Below are 8,267 nucleotides of genomic sequence, written 5' to 3'. Positions count from 1 at the left end.
ACCAGCTGTCCTAACCTTTAAGTTTCCATACTGCTAACATTGAGCTAACAAAATCCCTCTCCAAAGGGTTGTTTCTGGGATTAAATGAGATTTCGAACATCAAGTACTCAATGTCTATCTGACCTGCAGCAAAGGCTTAATAAGTGGATGCTCTTATGCCTCCATGATTTAATAATTTAATACACTTCTGAAAGTTCTCTTTTGGAATTAACCTTCAAGGCCTTTTTATAAGCCACAAGCAAAAACTAGGGCTTTTTTTTTCTTCTGTGTTTTGGTATTCCTTGTTTTCTACTGAAATGACATTACCATAGATGTCTCCAATTTATTAATCAGATTGAGCTAAAAATGATATTTAGATGTTTTCAAAAATCAAATCCAATTGTTTGAGAAAAAGTTTTGCAACCACTGACTATATGGTTCAAGTACTTAGGGAATTCCAAAGGCATTGTTCAAAAACTAATTTTTGTTTAAAAAGCATCTGTGTCTTACACAAACATCCCAAATGTTCTCCACAATATCTAGAAAAAGTTAGACATATAGTTCCCTGCTTAATTCAAATCAAGTATTTATTGAAGATGAAGCCCTATTGAGGGATGACAGTTGAAAAAATCAGGTCTTCTGAGTCCACAGCATAGAATCCTGAGAAATCCAAAATTTTGGAAGCAACGCAATCTGGAAGCTGAGTTAAGCTGACATTCTAGAAGGCTGCAGGGAACCTCAATGGAGCAACAGTCTCTGGGCTCCCTTCTGGACCTGAGAATCATTTTAATTATTACCATATATTCCAATTTTCCAGTGCCTAGCCAGAGAAGCTCACTGAATTCACTCAGTGCTGTCAATGGTCTACTTTTTTCAAGGGTGAATTATTATTCATTTAATCACCAAGGATTTCCTGACTCCTCTTATTTAGGGAACATGGTATTTGACACTGGAGTTACAAAGAAGGGAATGCATGACCCCAACCTCATGGGATTTCCAGTCTAGGGGACAGATGGACCCATAGGTCACTTCCAATCAGTATGTAAGGCTATAAAGAATATACCACAATCCACACCTTACTCATGTGTAAATAGTAGAGCCAACACATGCTTTCCAGGCTATGAGGAGATACCTGCAGCTGGGCGTGGTCATGGAGGCAGCGGAATTAAACCCCCGTCCTGAGGGATAGAAAAGCCATGCTAGGAAGAAAGAGGCACTCTTCTAGGGGAGGAGACCACACGGTGAGGATACTGGGGCCCCAGTGGCCTCGGAGAACAGAAGGCAGACCAAACCACTCAGAATAGAGGCCAAAAGCCATGGCCCAGTGGTCAGAACACAGGAAGGATGGGTAGTTTGGGACCTGATTTTAAAGAGTCTGAATGGCCAAAGCAGGAATTCATTCTTCAACCTGGATAGACTAGAAAGTGGTGCTTTCCCACAGCACCTGGTAGAAGTTGGGCAGGAAGTATTAGAAATGCTCAACTTTCAATAGGCTCTTTGACAACAGCTCCACAGTCAAAGGGACATGAGGGAAATGCTCCTAAATCTTCTTCCTTAACAAAAAGATTTGGGGATTAGCTGTCCATTTCAGGCTCCCACGTTCACCCCAGCCTTGCTGACCATGGGTCATCGGTGATGAGCAGCCAAAGCAGGAAAAGCCAAAGAGATTCTGCTCTGCTGGTGGCCAAGGAGAAATTGTCCCTGGTGGTGAAATCTGCCCACTCTGTGCCTGGGAGAAGGCGGTGAGATTAAGTGGTTTGCTGGGCCTCGTGGCTGGCCTGCGGTGCTGTCAGCAGCCCTTAATCAAAGCCTGACTGTGTAGCCCAGAGAGGTGGCTGGTTTATGTTCTGGATATTAAATGCCAGCTTACGTGTCCCACTATTTATACATGCACACAGGCCCGCTGGATGGCAGCCATTCCATTCAGGGGAGGCAAAATGAAACCCTCCCGGGAAACACGCTGGGAAGCACAGCCACATTCCTGGAAGCAGAAGCAAGAAAGGGGTTGACCTCGAACCACAGAATGCAATCCAGTAGAAGAAACCTCACAGCAAGTAGCCCAGCAGACCACAAGGAGAAATTCATTTTCAGGGTGTGGAAAGCTGGTCTTGTTCATTCCTGTGATTGTGAAGAAACCACAGTGATTCTGCAGAGCGGGAGGGCAAGCCAAAGGGGACCGGGACGTGGCCTGAGCTGCCTGCATCAGCTTCATCCATCAGCTTCATCACGATGCTCCATTTGTCAAAATCCTGCCCTCAGGAAGCCAAGTAGTATACACTAATGCTGTTCCCTGGTTCTCATCCTGAAATCATCCTTCAGAGACTGAGCCAGTTTCAACCCCAATGAAAGCAGATTGCGTCAGTCAGCGTGGTTGATTGTGTGGGAACTCTCTCAGCTGAGTTCAAAGGATCCTACAGATATAGCCGGTGGGCAACCTCCCGTGACCAAATTCACTGCTACACAGACGTTTAGTTCTAAAATATCTATACCTTGTTGCCTTCTGACTCTCCATCCTTGAGATTTCCTGTTTTAGGGTTTGTAGCAGTGAGGCTTGGTCATTTCGATTTCCAAGGAGAGAGTCCCCTATTTTATTTTATTGGTCACCTCCTTCCTAATGCTTCCCCAGATGACAAGAACTGAGTGCTTCCTCTTTTAAACTTGTTCTAATCATGTGGCCCTTCCCATATATTCCCTTTTATGGAATTATTCACACTCACAGTTTTCCCCAACTAGTTTGTAAACTTTTATGGGCAAGAGACAATTTCCCTCCTCCCCTCACATACCTTGAACATCACAGATGTTCAGTAAATTCTCCTTGAAGACACTACATAAATTTGTAAGCCTCAGTGGATTTCCCCCCCTCCAACCTGGAGAATTTTTTTTTTTAATTATTATTAAGGTAAAATTCACATGACATAAAATCAGCTATTCTAAAGTGTAAAGTTCAATGGCACTTAGTACAGTTACAGGGCTATGCAAACGTCACCTCCATCCATCGGTTGTTTTGGAGATCAATGGGTTTTCCATGATGGTCGCTGACTTAAATTCTTTGGCTCTTGGAGCAAGCTGGCACACTTAAGCAAAACACAGCTACGGCCCAAAATGAAGATCCCAATTCAAAAACATATAATTGTTTGAACAGATGACTGGGGTAATGAGTTATAATAAACCGTAATTCAATTGGAAAAGTGGAGTGACAGCCAGGTAGAGGGGGAAGCAACAACCCTCCTTAAGGAAAAGAAGCAAATATGTGGCATTTTTACTTCCAGCTTTGCTCACCTCCATCCTTTCTTTTTCACCCCTACAGTCGTATTTTCCCTGGTCCAGCCCATTAGCCTCTCCTCTCCCCACCCCTTGGGTTCGGATGCTCACTAACTGTCCCTCATACTGTGCCAGCTGTTTCCTAATCAGTCTCCCACTCAGATCTTCAACAGTTTCCAATTTTTTTCTAAACAAAGCCCAAGCATTTTAGCCTAGCATTGAAAGCTTGCCCACATCAGGTGCCATCTCACCCTCTACTGCTTACAAACCTCAAGCTTGCACCACCCTGGATGATTTCCAGTTTCCCAAACATATTCCACACGTCCCACACTTCAGGCCTTTCCGGTGCCTATGGAGCAGTCTTCCCCTACATCCACCTAGCCCAGTGTTATTTATTCTTTAAAATAAAGTTCAACCACTATATCCTTCCATAAGTCTTCCCTGAAATTGGAAGAATTTCCTGGAAGTAATTTCTTTTCTTCTGAACCTTCATAGCACCTGACACCTTTCTCACTATATTTAGCACATTGTATATTTTAGTTTCCCGTGCACACGTCTTCTGTCCCCAACTAGAATAGAAATTCCTGTGAACAGAAATTTTATCTGAATCTTATCCCCCATACTATCATCATGCATTGTCAATTTCATGTGTTATGCCTTCAACAACCGATTGTCAACTGAACAGGATGTAGGAATTAATGAATATATGGAACAACAGTAGATGATTACAGGGATGAATGGATTCTCACTATTTTCCAGATTTAAAGAAAGGGAAAGTCACTCCAGATATTTATCAGGTGGCAACTGAGTAGGATCGGCCTCATTTACACATGAGGCAACTGAGGACAAGGTAGACTGAAGGTCTTGTAAATTCTTACTGCCAATCTCCCAGTGTGGAGGGCTTCAGTCTACCCCAATAATAGCATATTAGTCAACATTAATCTGTTTTGTTTTTTTTTTCAGTGTCTGGCACATATATGCTGAGATTACCTGCACAAAGGCCAGTAAAGATACTCTAGTCCTTTCCATCTTCTTCTTACTGGCCCTTCCTTAGTCCCATGCCTCCATAGAAGATACAGATAAACATATGCTTCTCCTAGGAAGCAGTCCTACTCTTTACCAACAATGCAGACATGATCTAAATAAGGCCAAAAAGCAAAAGTCTTTCAAGATCAAAACTAATTCCCAGATTAGAGTCCATGCAAGTAGTGGGGGAGGGGATTTTACCAAAAGAAACAGCCTCATCGTGGGGAATGTGAGAAAATCACAGGCCTCTCCAGTGGCAGGCAGGGTCAGGAAAATGCCTGCAAAGGCTCCTGTCTCTCCCTGAGCCACTGCAGCACCCGGCTCTCCTTGTCTCCTTGGGAGCTGGCTCCCCAGAGTTTGCTCAGCGCCTACAAATGGAAATCTCAGGCCAAGTGTAGTCTTCTTGCTGCTGGCAAATGGCCACAGGAACATTCCAGCCACACGGGCTCCACCAGAGAAGCAGGCATGGGATGGGAAGAGCAGAACCCCAGAAGTTCAGGACCAAGCAGATACCCCAGACCCAGGGAATGCAACAACCAGCTAAACATGCTTAGTCCAGGAAGAGTTAAGACTGCTCTGGCGAAAGCTCTGGCAAATGTTCTCACAGTTTGATTTGTGAGAACAGCAATTCCTGATAACAGCTCAGAAAGCAGATAGTAGCTATTAACACCTCTGAGGCCTGCAACTCTTTTGACAGCCTTCTTGCACGTTACACAGAGGTGTGCAGGAAACCGGAAAGAGCAGCCATTTTCAATGTTTTCAAGGTTCATCCATGTTGTAGCATGTACCAGAACTTTATTTCTTTTTACAACTGAATAATATTCCATTTCAAATATGTGCCACATTTTGTTTATCCATGCATCAGTTAATGGACCCTTTGGGTTGTTTCCACCTTTTGGCAATTGTGAATAAAGCTGCTATAAACACTGGTGTACAAATGTTTTAGTTTCCTAGGCTGCTTAAGCAAATACCATGAAATGGGTTGGCTTAAATAATGGGAATTTATTCACTCATGATTTGAGGCTGGGATAAAGGCCAAATCAAGGTGTCATCAAGGTGATGCTTTCTTCCCGAAGACAAGCTGCCAGCAATCCTCGGCTCCTGTGTCACACAGCAAAGCACGTGGCAGTGTCTCCTGGTCTCTCCCTTCTTTTCCAGGGTCTGTTGATTTCAGCTCACTTGCTTCCATGGCTTTATCTCTCTGTGTGTGAATTTCATTCCATTTGTAAGGACTCCAGTAATAGGATTAAAACCCACCCTGATTGAGGTAGGTCATACTATAACTGAAGTAGCCTCATCAAAAGATTCTACTTAGGGGAAATGGTGGAGCTGGATATTGGGCAGCATTGCCAGGTGGAGCACTGTCGACAGCAAAATTTTCTTCCATTTGTATGTGATGGTTGTTCAGGAATATTTTGCCTGGAACACAGAAGCAGGGCGTCACATGTCTGTTATGAGGTAATCGTAATCAGTGAGAAACTGAAGATAGAAAAGTATACACGTTACCCATGCTCATTCAATGATTGTGCTCAAAGAGAGCTTGTGCCAGTTACATGTCCTTATTGTGGGAAGAATTTTGCCTGAGGCACCCTCATCAGTCAGATCGCGAATGTGAAAAACTGGAAATCTCGAAGCCTCATATGGCTGCCACTCAGAAATCTGTTAAAGAAATTTTTTATTCCAAGACAGGACAGACAGTGAGTAAATGACAAAAAGGTGCAAAAAATAGTGAACCAGCTGCAGAGGTTGCATTGCTGAAATTAAAGGTGCATGCTGATCAGGATGAATCATGGCCACAGGGTGTCTCTTGTAAGCAGCCTATAGCTGGATTTGTGTTTTGTTTGTTTGTTTGTTTTTTAATCCAATTTGATAGTATCTCTTTTATAGAAAGAATTTATTTTCAGGTTTTATTAACCTAAAGGAAGCAAAGAGAGGAACAAACCAATGTTCTTTTGCCACCAGTGGAGCATTGGAAAGGTCACAGATTTTGCAACTTCTTTAGCCAGTCTTAAAAATGAAAATAAGAAATCAATTGCTAAGAAATTAAAGGTTATGTCACATTAGGAGAAGCCTTACCCTTGGATCATACTTTGGAAACATGGATTGATAAGAGGATTTTCCTTTATACAATGGTAGAAGAGTTATCTTGGAATATCTTAATGAAGAGGAACAGTTCTTTAAAAATGTTGATTCATATTTGGAATAGTCCATCAAGGATTCAAGCCAGAAATCATAAGAAAACTTCCATGTACATGAGTAAGTCCATTTCTTTTAATACAATGACTTTAATAATTTTTATTTTTAAAATTTGCTTTTTATTTTCATTATGTCATAATTTACATTATCAGTTGTCTATTAAATTTAATTTGTTTTTGTTTTAAAGTTTTTATGAACTGTTTATGAAATGTTACTCATTTATCAGAAAATTCTTGTATTTAATCAGCTGTTACTAGGTTATGCTGTATTAACAACAATAAAGGTGTATTTTTCATTTGTTCCATGTCACCTCTTTGGTTGCTATGACTCTGCTCCATGTCATCTTCACTCCAGGATCCATGCTTTAGGAACAGCCCTTTCCAGGCCATGGCTGTTCACACAGCAGAGGAAGAAGGAGATGGAGGACATATGGACTGGTTCTTAGAAGACACATGGATCACTTTTTGTTTGTGTGTGTGTTTTTATCAAGTCACATGGTCAAGCCTAAATTCATGGTGCCAGGAAGTCAAGTCCTACCCATGTCACAATTTGTATAAATTGATGTGTGTACATGAATCATGGACATTTAGAGATAATCTCATTCAGTCTTCTAAGATTTTGAATGAAGAATCTGAGGCCCAGGATGGGAAATTAATTTGTTTCTGTCACCTAACTACTTTGGGGCAAACCCCTAATAAAGAGACCCCTCCAGTGGTATTTACCTTTTTGTTTGTATGACTATATTACAAATGAGAAGAAGGAGGTAAGCCAACTTAACTACAGTCTCTCTGTCTATACAAAAGCAAAATGCATGCCAAAATAATTGCATTTTACCAACAAATTCAAATTAATGTTTCTGGCTGACGTATTTCTTCTATACCCAACAAAGTACCTATATATAGAAGAAATAGCAATTATTTCTATTTGCTTTTTGTCTAATTTCTATTATAATTGTCATGGACCTGGCTTTAGGTTTTAGTAAAAGAACAAACTCAGGGGAAAAAAAAAAAAGGTTCTACTTACAATGGGTTTACACCCACAGAAATGGATTAAATTTAAGAACATGTTTTTCTGGGCTACTTATAGCTTCAAAGAACCACAATAAATATCTGTTTGAGTCCCTGTTTTCAATTCTTTTGGGTATATCTAGAAGTGGAATTGCTGGGTCATGTGGTAGTTCTATCTTTGAACTTTTTGAAGAACTGTCAAACTGTTTTCCACAGGGGCTGCACCATTTTACATTCCTTCAACAATATACAACGTTTCCTATTTCTCCACATCTTTGCCAACACTTGCTATTTTCCCATCCCCATTGGTGTAAAATAGTATCTCGTTGTGGTTTGATTGGCATTTCCCTGATAACTAGGATGTTGACTATCTTTTCATGGGCTTATTGGCCTTTTGTATATCTTCTTTGGAGAAATGTCTATTTAAGTCCTTTTGTCCATTTTTTAAATGGGTTTCTTAATTGGATCTTTTTGTTGTTGCGTTGTAAAAGTTTTTAATATATTCTGGATATTAAACCCTTATCAGATATATGATCTGCAACTATTTTCTCCCATTTCTCAATTGTCTTTTCACTTTCTTAATAATGACCTTTGATGCACAAAAGTTTTAATTTGGATAAAGTTCATTTTATTTACTTTTTCTTTTGTTGCTTGTGCTTTGGGTGTCATATTTAAGACTCTATTCCCAAATCCAAGATCCTGAAGATTTCCCCGTTTTCTTCTATGAGTTTTTTTTGTGGTTTTAGCTTTTACATTTAGGTCCTTTATAGGACATTTTTTGAATAGTCACAGTGCCTT

General features: G+C 40.7%; 1 pseudogene; it reads left to right on the top strand.

Moving 5' to 3' along the window:
* Positions 1-5,586: 5,586 nt before the first annotated feature.
* LOC119538794 lies at positions 5,587-6,472 on the top strand (annotated as a pseudogene).
* Positions 6,473-8,267: the final 1,795 nt, after the last annotated feature.

This window comes from Choloepus didactylus, chromosome 6, assembly GCF_015220235.1.
Source record: "Choloepus didactylus isolate mChoDid1 chromosome 6, mChoDid1.pri, whole genome shotgun sequence".
NCBI lineage: Eukaryota > Metazoa > Chordata > Mammalia > Pilosa > Megalonychidae > Choloepus > Choloepus didactylus.
This window is presented reverse-complemented; position numbering and strand designations above follow the sequence as displayed.